Here is a 20,342-nt window from a genome sequence, read left to right as displayed (position 1 = left end):
TTGAAAAAGCCTTCAGAATGGTGGGACATTATGCCATAAGATGTGTTTCCATGCAAACTGGCAGTCCCATAAAGGGTGATGTTGTCTTCAGAAATTCCGAGCAAGGAGGGGCATAGCTTGGTTTCTTGGCAATGTTTGAGGGCAAACAAGGTTTTTCTTCCAGGTAGGAATGTAGCAAGGCACGGCTTTTATTGCCAGCATTTTGAGTGCAAGGAGCTATTGTGAGACATTTTGGCTCCAAAATGTGCCACCTAGGATTCACCATCAATGGAGTAAGAAAAATGCCCTATTGAAACTAATCAAGTCCGTTTCTAGGTCCAGAACACATTATGATTTTTGCCTAAATCCTGCTTTTTCCAAATAACTGAAATCAACTGAACTGTCAGAAAACTTCATTATTAGAGGCTGCAATTTCACAAACATTTGAAAGGAAATCCTTTTCCATAGACAAATTGCAAACTAGAAAATACTAAGTGCCTGTAAGGATAAGCATCATTTTGTGTTTGTTTTTATTTTTCCAAAGCAAGAATTCCCTTATTCAAACTGAAGAAGTCTAACAGTTTTTTGTTTTGTTTCATTTTTCCTACTTCAAAAGTTCTTGGTACATCAAGGGACTGGCAACCATTCCTAGTTGGCCTCTGTACTTTGCACACCCTAGAGCAATGAGCACTCATCACCAAGGCTTCAATAGGAATTAAGTGTGGGGAAAAAGGAAGTACGTTTCTGAATCATTTGGATTAGAAGCCAAAGGATAAATAAGAGCAACTAGTATTGTAGTCTGACTCCTACTTCTCCCTGGGTTTCCTTTTGAAGAAAAGCAGGGAAGGGGGAACATTTTCTACTATAATTTTTTAGAGGTGAAATTTATTCAAATATAATATGTTTATGCATTTTGGAAGTCTGGCAATGAAAAGCAGATTACCTCTTTTGTGTCCATTCCTTCCTGGTGCCATCGCCATCATGCTGCATACCTTAACCCAATGAAATCAGTTCATTTATTTTTCTTTTTTCATTTCCAAATCCTCATAAGCTGTCTTGTCCGTAAATAGCAGAAAGCTTAAGCTTCTTTGGACTTACACTGCAGATCTTCAATGAAATCTACAGAAACAATGAATGTTAATAATTTCCCCAAATTCTGACTCTTATTGCCTTTGACAGGGCTGTAGAGGTAGGCTACATAATCACAGCAGCCTCTCCTGAAATGCCTTTGATCATTTCTCTTTTCTGCTTTCCTGCCCCTTATATGAAGAGTACATATGTTAACCTAAACCTTCTTTCTCCCAGTCTGATTTAAAATAAACTGTAAATAAAAATCATTAGCTCAAACCTAGAAAAATTATCTACATCAAAGTTTGATGATAAGACCATCTCCTTACAGTTGTAATGTGGTGAATTCACATTATATCAATTCTTTTTTTAGTATTTATTTATTTGGCTGCATTAGGTCTTAGTGGGTAGCACTTGGGATCTTTGTTGCATCATATGGGATCTTTGATTGCGGTACAGGGACTCGCTGGTTGTGGCACATGCACTCAGTAGTGGTGGCATGATGGCTTAGTTGCCCACAGGCATGTGGGATCTTAGTTCCTGGGGCAGGGATTGAACCCACGTCCTCGGCATAGCAAGGCGGCTTCTTAACCACTAGACTGCCAGGGAAGTCCCTGTATCAATTCGTTTACACCAAACTTGTTTATTCATGCACTTCTTCAGTCTTAATTGTGCACCATTTAAAAATCTATTATTATTCCTCCCAGTATGTCTAAACATTTACATAGCATACCACCAGTTATAGGCTATTCTCTAGGAACTTGACCTACTTCCTCCCTTCTGTATCTGATTCCCACTTCTATGGAAATCCCACAGATTTGCACTTCTATGTATTACCCTACCTTCAGCCTTCTAGCAGATATTAAATACAGTTAGTAATTGGACAGATCATAATGCAAACTGTCTAAAGCGGCCTGATAAAATATGTAAAACATCTTTTCCCTCCAGACAACATTTCTACATTTCGAGAACAGAAAGTTCTCCAAAACACATACCAAGTGATGTGTAGCCTGACATTAAACAGTTAAGTACAAATGAGCTGCATGCTGGGGAGAAGGAAATTATAATGAACAGAAAATACCTTGGAATTAGGATTTTGTGAGCTTGACTTTATGCTGTCACTATTACAGCCCAATTGTGTAACTTTGGACATATCACCAGATGACCTCCAATTCCCCTTCCAGAACTAAATTTCAAAGGGAATTTTAGGGAGGTGCGTTTGTACAAGAGGTTACCAGAAAGATAGAGGAGTCCCATGGCCCCTGCTAACACAACCCCACAAGTTCAGTAATATTCCTTGTCTCATGTCTTTGGGAGTAAGCCATCTGGTGTAAAGTGAACTGAATTCAAAACTTGTTTATATTCCTCTAAATATATATATATAAGAGAGAGAATATACAGTTAAATTTTCAGGCAAGTGGCAAAAAAATATTTTATGATGTTAGTAATGATCTCCACTACAATATTGCCCTTTCTTAGCACTGGAGAGTCTCAGATAACATAAATCACCATGGTCTCTATTTTCAGATATCTGGAAGATGTTGACTCCTTAGACCATTCTTTCTAATTCAGTCAGGAAGTGGTCATGAAATGCCCCTCCTGAGTGGAAAAGCCAACTTCTAAGCAGCATCTAGGCAGAAATACGGTTACAGCACCCATCAGTGTCCCTTCCCCTCCTAGACACCATCGCTGTCGTGTAAGGGGACTAAGCAGATAGGGCTGAGTTCTCAGGCAAGAAACAGCCGCTCATCTGTTGGAAAAGATTTCAGGTCTGTTATCCACTCTCTTTGCCCCAATTCTCCCACCTCTTCTCATCCCCCACTTAAATAATTAAATCTGCCAAATGTTTTAGGCATAGCCATGGCAAAAACTGAAAGTTTACTTACTGAATTGCAATCAGCATTTCTAGCTATTCATATTTTTTAGAGCATGCATCCTCCCCATTCCAATCTCTGAACAAGATCCTCATTGAGCTTTCTGCACCAGGATGTTCTTAAGTTTTTTTTCCCTATTTTATAAGATAACTTTCCACCTCTCAACTTCCCTGATTCTCCTGAGAGCCCCTGGCCATTCAAAACTGTTAAGACTGTCTAGAAATTCTTCCCTTCCATCATAGGCCAGTCTATGAAGGAGACAGTTTCTTTTTTGTAAAGTTAATTAATATTCTGCCCCTCAACCTCATATACCCTATAAAAATTTCCTATGTGCAGGTGTACTCGTCACTGGGGCTTCCCAGGTGGCTCAGTGGTAAAGAATCTACATGCCAAGCAGGAATTGTGGGTTCAATCCTTGGGTTGGGAAGATCCCCTGGAGATGGAAATGGCAACCCACTCTAGTATTCATGCCTGAACAATCCCATGGACAGAGGAACCTGGCAGGGTAGAGTCTACGGGGTTGCAAAAGAGTCAGGCATGACTTAGGGACTAAATAACTACAACAACTCATCACTTCTCTTAAAGAACTGAGCAAATACTACTTTTTCTGGTTTCCCTACTTATTACCTAGAGATGGTTTCATATTTAATTTTATCTTTTTCAAAACAGAGAAGCAGTCCTAAATCTTAACATTTTCACCAAGTTGAGATTAGTCCTTATTAACATGTATATCAATTAGAATTCATTCAGAAGCAAGTTAACAAAAGATACTAAAAGTAACTTTAGCAACAAAATGTTATCTCATATAACAGTAAGCTAGAAGTAGGGTAGTTACTGAATTCATTGTTTCAATAGCCCAATGGTATCATTTAGGACCCAAGTCTTCCCAACCAGCTCTTCTTAACCCTGTATGTTATCAGCACCCATTATGGTTGCAAAGTAGCTACACTCATGCACTCATCTCAAGTGGAAGAAATATAGGAAAGCTCTGCTTTGGGTTTCTTTTTAAGAGCAAGGCCATCTTTCCCAAAACACTCCCCCAGCAGTTTTCTCTTTTGTCCCATTGGCCAGGGTTGGAGTACACACTTACTCCTGGACCAGTCTCTGGTAAAAGGAATGGTATTATCATGACTGGTTTACAACATTAACCACCCCTCCTCCCACCCCACCCCCACCCCACTCCCACCCCCCCCAACCCCACTCTCACCCCCCCACCCCACTCCCACCCCCCCACCTCACCCCCCCACCCCACCTCCGTCTGGTGCCTGGGGCAAAGGGGTGGGAAAATATTTAACAAAAAGATGGAAGAATGGCTTTTGGCTAGATACCTAATGACTGTTAACATTGGTCTAAGGCATCAGAAAATACTTTCCCACCCACAATTTCCTAATATGACCTTCACTACAATGTTGTGAATATGATGACAATACCAGGATCTGGAAATAGAGGCTCAAATAGGCTAAGTGATTAACCCAAGATCTGATACCTAGTTACTGATGGAGTTAGTATTCAACCTGTTTCTCTTGGCTCCAAAGGCAAAGATTTTTCCACTCACAACACTGTCTGGAATTAATCTTTTTACCATGATGATCCAGGTTGTAGGCAGTCCAAAGATAGTGGAGAATAGGGGAAAAGAGAGTAATTTCCCCTCTCAACAGCTCTATACTATGCCCAGTAAAATTCTTGTTCTTTTTTTTTTTTTTTAATCCTTCTCCTCCATCCTTCCTCCATCCCTCACACAAAAGCCTTTCATTATTCTCTTGAGGGAATATGCAGGACTAGTTTGTGCCACAACTAAGTAGCCTGAAGTGTGCCCGTTTGCTTGAAATAGTGCCAGCATATAATTATTAATAGATCATTTCATTCTCAAAACTGTCCACTTAGATGAGCTATATAGTCATGCTAATTATGAGGCCTCATAATTCCCACATCTGGAGGATACGGGAAATATTAATGTTAACATTAACACCTTGGAGAAAATGTCCTGGCTCCCTATGAATCCTTCATTCATGATTGACCTCAGTCTTCTTCATCACTCATGCTCATTTCATTTCTCACCATTCCCCTTCCTCAGCTTCAAGCAAGCTAATCCTCAGGCTTTCCCTTCCTTTCCAAAGCAACGGTCACCTATCATCCCAAAATGTTCCCGTTGCTGTGCTTGAATTTTTACATTTTGCCTTCAATGCCCAGATTTGCCTCTTCCCGGCTCCTCCCTTATGTTGGAGTATGAATCAGGCCAACATCATCCTACCATCTGTCCTACCGTCTGTCCATGGTAGAGTCTATACCTGCTTATTTGATAACTTATGTTGCTAAATGTAGCCACAGAGAAGCACATTTCCATAATGGATGTTACTTCAGGATTATATACAATACCTGTGAGACACGTGTCACCTACACCCTCCCCCAAGTTATTTTTAGTCCCATAGAGCCTATGTCTACAACCCCTAAATGGATTTTTTTTAATGCAGTCAAAATTGCAATTGAATCCATGTTAGGGTCTGTGCCAAGTGGTCATTGAGATTTTTTTCATTGCTTCAGTTCCGTTCAGTTCAGTCGCTTATGATTGTACAAATCCTAATACCACCATTTTCGATTCTGCCAGTCTAGCAGATCTTGACTTCCTAGGCTAATTACTGCTGCTTTTCCTTTATGGAAAAAGAAAATTTTTATTCAGAGTTTCATTTTCCCCTAATTTACCCAAGACTGGCTTATTAAAATCTTTGAATTTAGATTCTATGAGGTGTTTACTCTTGAAGCTGGGACTATACTGCATAACCAGAACATTCCAATGTGAATTCTAGAGAATCCTCCCAGAGTATGGCATACCAAATTCCAAGAAATAAATAGGTTTAAAACTATCTAAGGGGGATGGGCAGTTCTTGACATGTGCCACTGTCCCTCAAGACTGCATAAAATAGATGTGCAGAGAAATACCTTTTCTGCCCCTCTCCTTTCAACTGTTAACTTCCCTGGTCTCCTGTTACATACAGTATTTACTTATTTGCATAAAAATATCTGCAAGCCTTACCACAGAGTGGCAACCAGCCATCCCAGTTTTACAAGATAATGTATTTTTCCACTTGATATTTCCCCAATTACATTGAATTGCAATATATCTGCTTTTTTTTTTTTAAGCTAATCAATTTCATGTTAATATGTTTCCTACATCTTTTGAAATACTCACTGGATAAAGCTTGAACTATTTTGTATTTTTCAACAATGTCCCCAAGACACTTAGGGCTAAGTCCCTTGATTATGAATATATTCATTGACTGTGTTGCTCAACTCCTTATTTTAGAGAGGATCAATAACTCCCCTGATAAAAATAAAGTGGCATTCTTACAAAGTCAAGATTGCATGAGGGTTTTGGAAATCCCAAATGATATTAATGTTTACAGGGACTTTTTTTTTTTTACATCTTTAAGTAAGCTTTTTGTTTTTGACCACCAGGCAACATTTTGTGCCATTGTGATGGAATCCTACTAACTAATGTGAAATAATGTGTCATGTCATTTAAAAGGTTAATGAAAATGTAAAGTGGAAGCTTTAATACTGTCTCAATACAAATAAAACTGTTTTTGAGAGAAACTCATCTGGGTTAGGGTGGCTTGCTTGAAAATTCTCCTGGCTGTCAGTCATCTCTGAATAATTATTTCACTCCTCTGATTTTACCCAAGGAAACTCAACTTGAGGCAAAGGTCTTTATATGATGATTCAAGAGGTTTGGAAAAGCAGGACTCACTAGGGTAAAGATTGGGAAAATTACTATCTTGCCAGCAATGGAACACCTCTTTGGCTACCACCCTACCTAAAACTTGATTGAATCCAAACATGAGCTGAACTTTCCTGCTATTTTAATTCACAGCACACTGTACTACATAACTGGATCTTTCAAAAGCAGGTGCTACATGTATACAGAAAGAAATGCATACCTTCTGTTGCCTCTCAAAATCCATTATGCTAAACTCACCAAATATGTTAGAATATGTTAAATGTTTTGATCCTTGTGTTTTTTCAGTCTCCACTAATCATTTTGCTGAATTGTCTACTACCCTCCTATTGAACAGGAATTAGCTAATTCATTTCTCGAATGGTATTACAGTTCTTGTAAATAACCCCTTTCTCCATCTCTATTTTTCAGCTGGCAGAACTTTAATTACAAAGGTATATAAATTATACTATTTTAATGTTCTTTTGCTCTTTCGACATAAGCATTTGCTTTCATACATAAGCAGATATTTTGTATACCTACCAGACCACTAAAAAGCTAAATGGCAAGAATGAGTATTTCTGGAAACATAAAAATCTTAATGCAATGAGACAGGTTTAACCAATGCCAAGAAAGAAAAGGTAGACTCCTTACTTTTATAATTCAACTTTCTATTTTGTATCAGTATATGCTGTATTTTCTGACTGAAACTGCTGTTCTAATGAAACTTGTGATTTTCTGTAGTTTGCTTTATACATTTGAAATCAAACTTTCATACAGTGTGCTTGATTTGTACCCTTTCTGTTAGGGATTTGATTAAATATTCTAACCATTTCCTTAATTCCTTTTTACATGCTTCAAGTATTTGACGTTAGGCTCTCTCAAAAATGATCTCTGGACAAAATCCATGAAGCCTGTAGACTGTGATTTATACACATGGAAGAAATAGGTTTTCCTCTTAGCAGTGAATCAGTGACTAAGAAGCGGTTCAGTGTCTTCTGATTCCTGACCCTTCTACCCTTCATGGCCTTTTTTCTATTCATCACTCATTGAGTAATCGTGTATTCTTTTAAAATGCAAACTCAACTTCATGCAATCAGGTATGGACACAAGAAATGCTTGTGCTCTCAATTTCAGGACCAACAGTCTCATACCCTAGCTGTCACGGGACTGTAGTTTACTCAATATTTTGTTAATAATGTGGCTTTGCTATAAAATAAGTTGCTGTTTTCTTTGCGTTGGTACTACAAGGTTTGCAATGTTGCAGCAAATGAAAGGAAGAAAACATGTTTGAAGGCTGGTGTCAAAAACCATCAGCTATACTCAACAAAAGCCGTCATGCAGCTTCTGAAATGTAGTTACTGCTGTAAATATGTACAATTTATGTTAGCCTGTTAATTCCTAAAACACAAATAAAACTTTTTTTATTAAAAATGCCTACATATAAAAAGTTTACTTTGTACTGTTTAAAAACATGCAAGATTTCAGGCATATCTTTTTATAATCCTTAAAAATGTTTAGAATTCTGAATCTATTGTTTAGGAGCTTTTATTATAAAATTTAATACAAAACAAAATCCCTTTATTTGGAAGAAATTATTTGCAGTATTATCCAACAATTGGGGAAAAAATACCAGCACTTTTCCAGGAGTTTATTTCTATACCACTTTGATTTTTTTTTAATATTCTTTAAGATAACATGCCTTACAAACATTTGAACATATGAAGTGTTTATATATTAGGGAACTAAAAAGAAGAAATGAAGTTTCCTTGTATTTAAAAAATGATGCCTAAAATGAATTTTAATAGCATCCATTTGTGAGGTGCATTATGTCATTTTTCTTTTAAAAATCTCCACTGTAAATAAGAATAGTAGAGTCGGCCTATTTGTCAGTCTTTCCTAATTTGAAGACTTCCAACCTCTGAACTCATTCTCTCCCTTCACAAATAATAATATGTTGACAATAAAATAATGAACTGACAAAAGGTGTGAAGCTCATTTATCCATTAGTTGGTGATTAGTAGAATAGCTTTTCAGTAAGAGTCTAAATTCCAGCCTAGAGATAGATGGCTTTAACTTCCATCCAGCAAAAACTGAGCATCTGCACTTGTATCATCAGAGATTTGACCTGCAGAGTAACAGGGTTTGGACATTCAACACTTCGCTACTATTTCCCGAAGATGACGTAATACAATGGGAGAAATAAATGGCCATCCAGTTTTAAACTAGAAAATAACAAGCATATATGTAACATGTTTAGGAGTTACTATAACGATTATAGATATAAGAAGCTAGTGAAAGGTAGGTATGTGTGTGTGTGTGTGTGTGTGTGTGTGTGTGTGTTGTCACTAGTACCAGCCAAGGATATGGAGAAATTGGAATCCTTGTGTACTGTTGATGGCAATGTAAAATTATGTCATGGTTATGGAAAACAGTATGGAGATTTCTTAAAAACAGACCTACCATGTCATTCAACAATCCCATGTCAAGGTTACTTATCCAGAATAATTGGAAACAGGCTCTCGAAAAGATATCTGTACCCCTATGCTAACTGCAGCATTTGTCACAATAGCCAAGAGGTGAAAACCCATTTAATTGTCCATTGTAGACTAATGGATTTTTTTGTGGTATATACATATAATAGGATATTATTCAGCATTTAATAAAAGAAGGAAATCCTGGGGACATTATGGTAAACATATGAAATATGCTAGTTATAGGACAAAGGCTGCATGATTCCACTTATATGAAATATCAAAAGTAGTCCAATTCTTGAAGCAGAAAGCAGAATGGGGATTGTTCAAGACTGGAGAAGGGGGAAACAGGGAGCTGCTGTTCAGGGATAGTGTTTCAATGCTGTGCAACAATGCATGTAGAGTTAACAATACTGTGAAAAAGTGAATCACTCAGTCATGTCCAACTCCTTGCAACCCCATGGACTGTAGCCCACCAGGCTCCTCGGTCCATGGAATTCTCCAGGCAAGAACACTGGAGTGGGTAGCCATTCCTTTCTCCAGATCTTCCTGACCCAAAGATCAAACCTGGATCTCCTGCATTTCAGGCAGACTGTTTACCATCGACATGTATTGCAAGCTTAAACATTTGTTAAAGAGAGTAGACTTTTTGTTTATGTTTTTTAACCACAATTTAAAAAAAAAGAAAGAAAGAAATGCAAAGTGGTATGGCCATTTTGAAATAGTTTGACAGTATCCTACAATATTAAATACGGTTGTGCAAAATCGTTGAGCAATCACATTCCTGGGTATTAGTTTGAAAACTTATGTCCACATAAACACCTGCCTGTGCATGGGTACAACGGCTATATTCATAACTGCCCCCCAAATGAAAAGAACCAATTTCCTTCAATAGGTGAGTATAAATGGTGGTATATCTATACAATGAAGTATTATTCAAAGGGAAAACAGAAATGAATTATTGAGGCAAAAAGACCTGGAAGAAAAGCATACTTACTGCTAAGTGAAAGAAGCCAGTCTGAAGACTATACACTATATGATCCCAATTACATGACATTCTGAAAAAGGCAAAACTATAAAGACATTAAGAAAAATCACCAGTTGTCTGGGGAGCAGAGGAAGGTGGAGAGGGATGAATTGATAAAAGCATTTTTAGGGTGTTGAACTATTCTGTAGAGTCAGAAGATGTGTTAGTTCACAACCTCAAGTGCAATCTGAAACCAGCCCCCCCAACTCCCATCCACATAGGGCAAGGAGAGAACTAAGAAAGAGATGAACCACTCCAGAGTGGCAGGTGGTGGCTTTAACAAACAAGGCAATGTACGAGACTTGTCTTGGGCAACTAGATCTCTGCAACCCGCCCAAATCTTAAAAGTTAACACAGAAGCTTTAACTGAGTTTAGTCACATATACCATCCAGGCAGTCTCAATAGCTCATTATTATCTCAGGCAGGATCCTTGGGGCAGCTTCTGGGATTGGAAAAAGCAAGCAGAATGCATATTCCAAGGGCAGGGGTGGGGATAAGGAGCCTCTTGTTTCCTGGGTCCAGCTCTCAGGTCAACAGGTGGTCACATCCTCTTGATGACCTCCCTCAACAACATGACATCAGGCATTCATCACAACTCAGAACCATTCAACACAAAGAATAAACCTTAATATATGCAAATTTAAATTTAAGAAGTTGGAGGATCCCAGTAAAGAAGATAGATTATGGCCAAAAAAAAATCTAACCATATTACAAATGTATACAACCACCTCAGGAAGGCAGTGGGAAGAAAAGGTCTTGACCTCAGTGACTTGGAAATGAGTGAAGTCTGTAAGACTAAAGGCAAAAGGAGTATATCCTTCTAAAACACCAAAGGGGTACAGATTAACAATGTGAATACTGCTATGTACATTCTGGAGTTGAAAAACTAAGCGAATGGCTGGTGGATGGTGGGAGTCAGGTTTCTCATGGCTGGAATGTGAATTTATGGATAAGGAAGGGTAGCCAACTAGAACCATCCCTGTGGTAATGAATTACAGTTGGAGGCATCAGGATGAACTCACATGCAGCTTAATATACAGATGATTAAATAAAGAAATATTTCTAGATATGTGCATATACCTAGGTTAGTTTACATTCATGTAGTTCTTGTTCGTCAGCTGAGAGGACCCAAAAGAAACAACAGCGAGCACACACCTCATTCAGTTTCTAATACCATTCTTCAGTGAACTGAACCAGTGCTTTTGAAAGAAATGGTTGATTCTGGGACTGAGCAGGTCACTGACAAGATGAATGTGGAGCATCTTGTATTGCCAGAAAGTTACGGAGATAATATAAAACAAATAAATAAAATCCACCTCCACTGACAGGAGTATGTCAAAGGGACAAAGGAACCAAGTGGAGAGCTCCACATGGCCGATGCTGGAACAATTTCAGTAATAAAATAAGTGATACCGGATTATAACCCAAAGTGTAAAATAAATATCCTTGAGTCCATACTATATAAGTAAATGATCAAATTAATAAATAGAAGAGAAGAGACAAATCTATGTAGAAGAAACCCAAAAGATTTATGTAAATATTCTGACTCAAGGAGTTCAGTTCAGTTCAGTTCAGTTCAGTCGCTCAGTCGTGTCTGACTCTTTGCAACCCCATGAATCGCAGCACACCAGGCCTCCCTGTCCATCACCAACTCCCGGAGTTCACTCAGACTCACGTCCATCGAGTCCATGATGCCATCCAGCCATCTCATCCTCTGTCATCCCCTTCTCCTCTTGCCCCCAATCCCTCCCAGCATCAGAGTCTTTTCCAACGAGTCAACTCTTCGCATTAGGTGGCCAAAGTACTGGAGTTTCAGCTTTAGCATCATTCCTTCCAAAGAAATCCCAGGGCTGATCTCCTTCAGAATGGACTGGTTGCATCTCCTTGCAGTCCAAGAGACTCTCAAGAGTCTTCTCCAACACCACAGTTCAAAAGCATCAATTCTTTGGCACAGCCTTCTTCACAGTCCAACTCTCGCATCCATACATGACCACTGGAAAAACCATAGCCTTGACTAGGCGGACCTTTGTTGGCAAAGGAATGTCTCTGCTTTTGAATATGCTATCTAGGTTGGTCATAACTTTCCTTCCAAGGAGTAAGCGTCTTTTAATTTCATGGCTGCAGTCACCATCTGCAGTGATTTTGGAGCCCCCAAAAATAAAGTCTGACACTGTTTCCCCAGTTTCCCCATCTATTTCCCATGAAGTGATGGGACCGGACTCAAGGAGAGAGAGCCCAATTTCTTTAGTCTGAGCAACAGTGACTTCCTTCCAAGAAGACAATATGGAAGGAGGAGAAATAAAGAATAACTTAACAGTGAAAAAAACTTAACACTACCTCAGCCAGGTGATCAAGGTCAATGTCAAGTAGTAAATATTATTAAGAACCCTTGAAATGATGTGGTGTAAATGGCGTTTTACCTCTGTGATCTTCCTCCCCAAAACCCATAACTGCAGTGTAAATAGGAGAAAAAAATTAAACTCCAATAGAGAAGCATCCTGCAAAGTATTTCAGCCATAGTCCTCAAACTGTTGAGGTCATCAAAAACAAGGAAAGTATGGGCAATTATCAAAACAAGAGATGCCTAAGGAGACATGACAGTCATGAAATGGAATTCTGGAACAGAAACAGGATATTAGGTAAAAAACTTAGGAAATCTGAATAAACCATGGAATTTAATTAATAATAATGTATTGATATTAGTTCATCAACTATAACAGAAAGCGAAAGTTGCTCAGCCATGTCCGACTTTTTGTGACCCCGTGGACTACACAGTCCATGGAATTCCCCAGGCCAGAATACTGGAGTGAGTAGCCTTTCCCTTTTCCAGGGGATCTTTCCAACACAGGGATCGAACCCAGGTCTCCCACAATGCAGGTGGATTCTTTACCAGCTGAGTCACAAGGGAAGCCCAAGAATACTGGAGTGGGTACCTTATCCCTTCTCCAGAGGATCTTCCTGACCCAAGAATTGAATCGGGATCTCTTGCACTGCAGGCGGATTCCCTAAGCTACAGGGGAGCCCAACTATATCAAATGTACCATACTAATATAAAATGTTAATAATAGTGGAAACTGGATGTGGTGTATATGAGATCTTTTTGTAATATATGCTTGATTTTTCTATATATCCAAAACTATCCTAAAAAAATAAACTATTAGAGAACAAGATGGTGGAGGAGCAGGTAGACGTGGAGTACATCTCTCTCCACGGATACATCAGGAATACACCTTCAGACACAGAAGTGCATGCAGAACACCAGCTGACAGTAGACAGGCATACTTGACCAGAGGAAAAGAATATATAGACCCACACAAAACTTGGTAGGATGAAAGAACTAGGGGGAAAACAGGAGTGTTACTAGGACTGGACCTGCCCTCAGTGGGTGGCAGAACTGAAGCAGGGGTCCGATCCCCACATCAGGGCAACTGTCTGAGTCAGAGGAGAAACATTTAAGGCTGAGAGTGAAACAGCTGATCTGTGGCAGCCTAAATGGAATGAGAATCAGACAGTCCTAGCCGCAGCCATATGTACCCAGGGATGCAGGGCTCCTAGAAGGCACAGTGGCTGGGAGCTGGAGCTTAGAGATTGAGGAGCAATCCCAAGGCAAGGGCTACTGTTGACTGCTGAGAGACGGATGGAGGGGATGTGAGGGAGGAGATTGTGGTGGGAAATGCCTGTGGAGGAAACCAGACAGCCAAGGAAGCAAGGCAATACTGCTAAGTCACAAGTAGAGGGTAGAGCCATCACCAAAGCCTCTCTGTCCCCACATGCCAGCACTGGCAGCTGAATAATAGAGGCTGGTCCATCAGGAGCCTGACACACCCAACTATAGACTACGACCCCACCCAGTTTAGTTCAGTTTAGTCCTTCAGTCATGTCCAACTCTTTACGACCCCGTGGACTGCAGCACAGAGGATTCCCTGTCCATCACCAACTCCCAGAGCTTGCTCAAACTCACATCCATCTACTCGGTGATACCATCCAACCATCTCATCCTCTGTCCTTCCTGTCTACTCCTGCCTGAAGTCTTTCCCAGCATCAGGGTCTTTTCCAATGAGTCAGTTCTTCACATCAGGTGACCAAAGGATTGGAGTTTCAGCTATAGCGTCAGTCCTTCCAATGAACATTCAAGACTGATTTCCTTTAGGATTGACTGGTTGGATCTCCTTGCAGTCCAAGGGACTCTCAAGAGTCTTCTCCAACACCACAGTTCAAAAACATCAATTCTTTGATGTTCTTTATGGTCCAACTCTACATCCATACATGACTACTGGAGAAACCATAGCTTTGACTGGACGAAACTTTGTTGGAAAAGTAATGTCTCTGCTTTTTAATATGCTGTCTAGGTTGGTCATAACTTTTCTTCCAAGGAACAAGTGTCTTTTAATTTCATGCCTGCAGTCACTATGTGCAGTGATTTTGGAGCCCAAGAAAATAAAGTCTCTCTCTGTTTTCCCTGTTTCCCCATCTATTTGCCATGAAGTGATGGGACCGGATGCCATGATCTTACTTTCCTGAATGTTGAGCTTTAAGCCAACTTTTCACTCTCCTCTTTCACTTTCATCAAGAGGCTCTTTAGTTCTTCACTTTCTGCCATATGGGTGGTGTTATTTGCATATCTGAGGTTATAGATATTTCTACCGGCAATCTTGATTCCAGCTTGTGCTTCACCCAGCTGGCATTTCACATGGTGTGCTCTGCATATAAGGTAAATAAGCAGGGTAACAATACACAGCCTTGACGTACTCCTTTCCGATTTGGAACCAGTCCATTGTTCCTGTCCAGTTCTAACTGTTGCTTCTTGACCTGCACACAGATTTTTCAGGAGGCAGGTCAGGTGGTCTGCTATTCCCATCTCTTTCAGAGTTTTTCAGTTTATTGTGATCCACACAGTCAAAGGCTTTGGCATAATCAATAAAGCAGATGTTTTTCTGGAACTCTCTCGCTTTTTCAATGATCCAACAGATGTTGGCAATTTGATCTCTGGTTCCTCTGCCTTTTCTAAAACCAGCTTGAACATCAGGAAGTTCACGATTCACATATTGCTGAAGCCTGGCTTGGAGAATTTTGAGCATTACTTGACTAGCATGTGAGATGAGTGCAATTGTGTGGTAGTTTGAGCATTCTTTGACATTGCCTTTCTTTGGGATTGGAATGAAAACTGACCCTTTCCAGTCCTGTGGCCACTGCTGAGTTTTCCAAATTTGCTGGCATATTGAGGGCAGCACTTTCACAGCATCATCTTTTAGGATTTGAAATAGCTCAACTGGAATTCCATCACCTCCACTAGCTCTGTTCATAGTGATGCTTCTTCCTAAGGCCCACTTGACTTCACATTCCAGCATGTCTGGCTCTAGATGAGGGATTACACCATCATGGTTATCTGGATCATGAATATATATATATATATATATATATATATATATATATATATATATATATATTTTATAGCTCTTCTGTGTACTCTTGGCACCTCTTCTTAATATCTTCTGCTTCTGTTAGGTCCATACCGTTTCTGTCCTTTATTGTGCCCATCTTTGCATGTAATATTCCCTTGGTATCTCTAATTACCTTGACAAAATCTCTAGACTTTCCCATTCTATTATTTACGTCTATTTCTTTGCATTGATCACTGAGGATGTCTTTCTTATCACTCCTTCTTATTCTTTATAACTCTGCATTCAAATGGGTATCTTTCCTTTTCTCCTTTGCCTTTTGATTCTCTTCTTTTCTCAGCTACTTGTAAGGTCCCCTCAGACAACCATGTTGCCTTTTTGCATTTCTTTTTCTTGGGGATGGTCTTGATCCCTGCCTCCTGTATGATGTCATGAACCTCTGTCCGTAGTTCTTCAGGCAGTCTATCTATCAGATCTAATCCCTTGAATCTATTTCTCACTTCCACTGTATATTTGTAAGGGATTTGATTTAGATCATACCTAAATGGTCTAGTGATTTTCCCTACTTTCTTCAACTTAAATCTGAATTTCATACCCTTTTAGAGCACTATTATTTCCTGCTGCTGAGCAGCCAACTCCCTTGAGTACCTAGTGCTGCTAGATCCCGTGACCCAAGGAGCTGCACCACCTCCGCACCTGGCCCTCACTAGGGCAGACCCAAGTCCTCCAGGGAAGTCTCTGGAGAAAACCCCATTGGACGACCCACATGCAGAAGTGGAAATAAAACCACAACTGAAACCCAGGTGCAGTGTGGCTAAGGAAGAAGACCCAAAACTTTCCCACCAGCTGTACAAGCTACAGATTAAATCCACATGATCAACTAGGCAGACTGTGTGTTTACAGAATATATAAAAGAACACTGAGAGCTCACACAAAAGAGAATGCACTAGTTCTGATAGCTGTGCACATTGGAGGCAAGAACACACAGGAGTAGGACCAGCTTAGAATCTGAGCTGCCCCCTCAGCAGGTCCAGAGACCAGCAGTGTTGGAGGGTATCCTAGGGAGGCGAGGTGGACTGTGACTTCCAGCGAGAGAAAGGATCCTAATAGCAGTGACTCAAGAAAAACATGTACTATTCTTTTGACTTGTTCTATAGTTTCTTTTGGATTTTTTTTTTTTCCTTTTCCCACCACCCCCTCTGTTGTATTTGTCAATTTTATTGGCACTACAAAATTTAATTGAGTTTTTGAGGTGTGTTTTTTTTTTCTTTCAATTGCATGTTTTATTGTTATAAACCTCTGCCTCTACACTGGGCTTTTGTAGTTTTGTGGAGTTTCCTTTTTTGTTTTCTCTAATTTTTTTAAACCTATTATTTTTTTACATTTATTCCTTTGTTTGCTTTTCCTATTGTTCCTCTTACAGTTAATCTTTTATGTGTATAAATCTTTATCTAATTCTATTTAACTTTGCATATCTATTCTCTCTTTCCTTTCTGTTCAACATATTTGTTAGTTTTGCTTTCACTGCTTTATTCCCCACTCAGCACCTTGCTTTAGTTTTGTTTTCCAGTTTGTGCTTTAGTTAGTTTTGTTCTTAACTGGTATATGTAAATTGGGGTTTCCTTTGTTTACTGGGTCAATCTACTGTACTTTATTTTTGTTGGATCATTTTGATTTTGCTTATGGATGTATATGTGTATATTCCATTATTTTAATTATTACTTGCCTGATTTTCTGTTATTTTTCTGGGGTTCATCTTTGGTTTCTCATTTTGGGTATTTGTTTTAATCTCACTTAATGCCATAACAAACCATTTGTGGAATCTTCGTACCTGACCAGAGATCAAGCCCTGACCCTTTGGAGTGGGAGCACTGACCAAGACCCTAGACTACCAGAGAACTAACCATAGGGAGTATCAAATAGTGAGAACTCATACAAAGGAAACCACTTGAATACAAGACCCTGCATAACCCAACCACAAGTAGCAACCTGTACAGGACGCCTCACCAAAGAACAAAACAAAAATACAAGCCCAATCATCAGCAGAAAGGATTACCACCTCACTCAGCCTGGCTCATCAGAAGAAAAACAAAACAAAACAAAAACTCAGCACAAATCTCACCCTATACAAAGCTTACACAAACCACTGCACAAACCTTCAGTTCAGTTCAGTCATTCAGTCGTGTCCGACTCTTTGCAACCCCATGAATCGCAGCACACCAGACCTCCCTGTCCATCACCAACTCCTGGAGTATACCCAAACTCATGTCCATTGAGTTGGTGATGCCATCCAACCATCTCATCCTCTGTCGTCCCCTTCTCCTCCTGGCCTCCATCATTTCCAGCATGAGGGTCTTTTCAAATGAGTCAGCTCTTCGTCTCAGGTGGCCAAAGTTCTGGAGTTTCGGCTTCAACATCATTCCTTCCAATGAACACCCAGGACTGATCTCCTTTAGGATGGACTGGTTGGATCTCCTTGCAGTCCAAGACACTCTCAAGAGTCTTCTCCAACACCACAGTTCAAAAGGATCAATTCTTCAGCACTCAGCTTTCTTTATAGTCCAACTCTCACATCCATATATGACTACTGGAAAAACCATAGCCTTAACTAGACAGACAATTGTTGACAAAGTAATGTCTCTGCTTTTGAATATGCTATCTAGGTTGGTCATAACCTTCCTTCCAAGGAGTAAGCATCTTTTAATTTCATGGCTGCAGTCACCATCTGCAGTGATTTTGGAGCCAAAAAAATAAAGTCTCTCACTGTTTGCACTGTTTCCCCACCTATTTGCCATTATGTGATGGGACCAGATGCCATGATCTTAGTTTTCTGAATGTTGAGCTTTAAGCCAACTTTTTCACTCTCCTCTTTCACTTTCATCAAGAGGCTCTTTAGTTCTTCACTTTCTGCCATAAGGGTGGTGTCATCGGCATATCTGAGGTTATTGATATTTCTCCTGGCAATCTTGATTCCAGCTTGTGCTTCTTCCAACCCATCGTTTCTCATGATATACTCTGCATATAAGTTAAATAAGCAGGGTGACAACATACGACCTTGACATACTCCTTTTCCTATTTGTAACCAGTCTGTTGTTCCATGTCCAGTTGTAACTGTTGTTTACCGACCTGCATACAGGTTTCCCAAGAGGCAGATCAGGTGCTCTGGTAATCCCATCTCTTGAAGAATTTTCCACAGTTATTGTGATCCACACAGTCAAAGGCTTTGGCATAGTCAATAAAGCATAAATAGATGTTTTTCTGGAACTCTCTTGCTTTTTCAAAGATCCAGCAGATGGTGGCAATTTGATCTCTGGTTCCTCTGCCTTTTCTAAAACCAGCTTGAACATCTAGAAGTTCACAGTTCTCGTATTGCTGAAGCCTGGCTTGGAGAATTTTGAGCATTACTTTGCTAGCACATGAGTGTGCAATTGTGTTTGAGCATTCTTTGGCATTGCCCTTCTTTGGGATTGGAATGAAAACTGACCCTTTCCCGTCCTGTGGCCACTGGCATACTGAGTGTGGCACTTTCACAGCATCATCTTTTAGGATATGAAATAGCTGAACTGCAATTCCATCACCTCCAATAGCCTTGTTCATAGTGATGCTTCCTAAGGCCCACTTGACTTCACATTCCAGCATGTCTGGCTCTAGGTGAGTGATCACACCATCATGATTATCTGGGTCGTGAAGATCTTTTTTGTACAGTTCTTCTGTGTACTCTTGCCACTTCTTCTTAATATCTTCTGCTTCTGTTAGGTCCATACCATTTCTATCCTTTATTGAGCCCATCTTTGCATGAAATGTTCCCTTGGTATCTCTAATTTTATTGAAGAGATCTCTAGTCTTTCCCATTCTATTAAAATCCTCTATTTCTTTGCACTTACCGCTGAGGAAGGCTTTCTTATCTCTCCTTGCTATTCTTTGGAACTCTGCATTCAAATGGGTATGCTAAGTCACTTCAGTCGTGTCCAACTCTGTGCGACCCCATAGACAGCAGCCCACCAGGCTCCCTGGTCCCTGGGATTCTCCAGGCAAGAACACTGGAGTGGGTTGCCATTTCCTTCTCCAATGCATGAAAGTGAAAAGTTAAAGTGAAGTCGCTCAGTCGTGTCCGACCCTCAGCGACCCCATGGACTGCAGCCTGCCAGGCTCCTCCGTCCATGGGATTTTCCAGGCAAAAGTACTGGTGCCATTGCCTTCTCCATCAAATGGGTATATCTTTCCTTTTCTCCTTTGCTTTTTGCTTCTCTTCTTTTCACAGCTATTTGTAAGGCCTCCTCAGACAGCCATTTTGCTTTTTTGCATTTCTTTTTCTTGGGGATGGTTTTGTCCCTGTCTCTTGTACAATGTCATGAATGTCCATTCATAGTTCATCAGGCACTCTATCAGATCTAGTCCCTTAAATCTATTTCTCACCTCCACTGTATAATCGTAAGGGATTTGATTTAGGTCATACTTGAATGGTCTAGGCACAAACCTCAGGAGGGAAGAAACCAAAAGTAAGAAACAATTCAACCCTGAAGCCTGGGAAAAGGAGAGCTCAAACACAGTAAGTTTAAATATATATATATATTGAAAATACAGAGAAATACTGCACAAATGAAGGAACAAACTAGAAGCAGAGAAGTCCAAATAAATGAAGAGGAAATAGGCAAACTACCTGAAAAAGAATTCAGAATAATGAGAGTAAAGATGACCGAAAACCCTGAAAACAGAATGGAGAAAACACAAGAATCAATTAACAAAGACCTAGAAGAACTGAGGAATAAACATACAGAGAGACTAACAACACAATTACAGAAATTAAA

Source organism: Bubalus bubalis, chromosome 7 (genome assembly GCF_019923935.1).
Source record: "Bubalus bubalis isolate 160015118507 breed Murrah chromosome 7, NDDB_SH_1, whole genome shotgun sequence".
Lineage (NCBI taxonomy): Eukaryota > Metazoa > Chordata > Mammalia > Artiodactyla > Bovidae > Bubalus > Bubalus bubalis.
The sequence above is the reverse complement of the archived record's forward strand: the minus strand, read 5'-3'. Positions refer to the sequence as shown.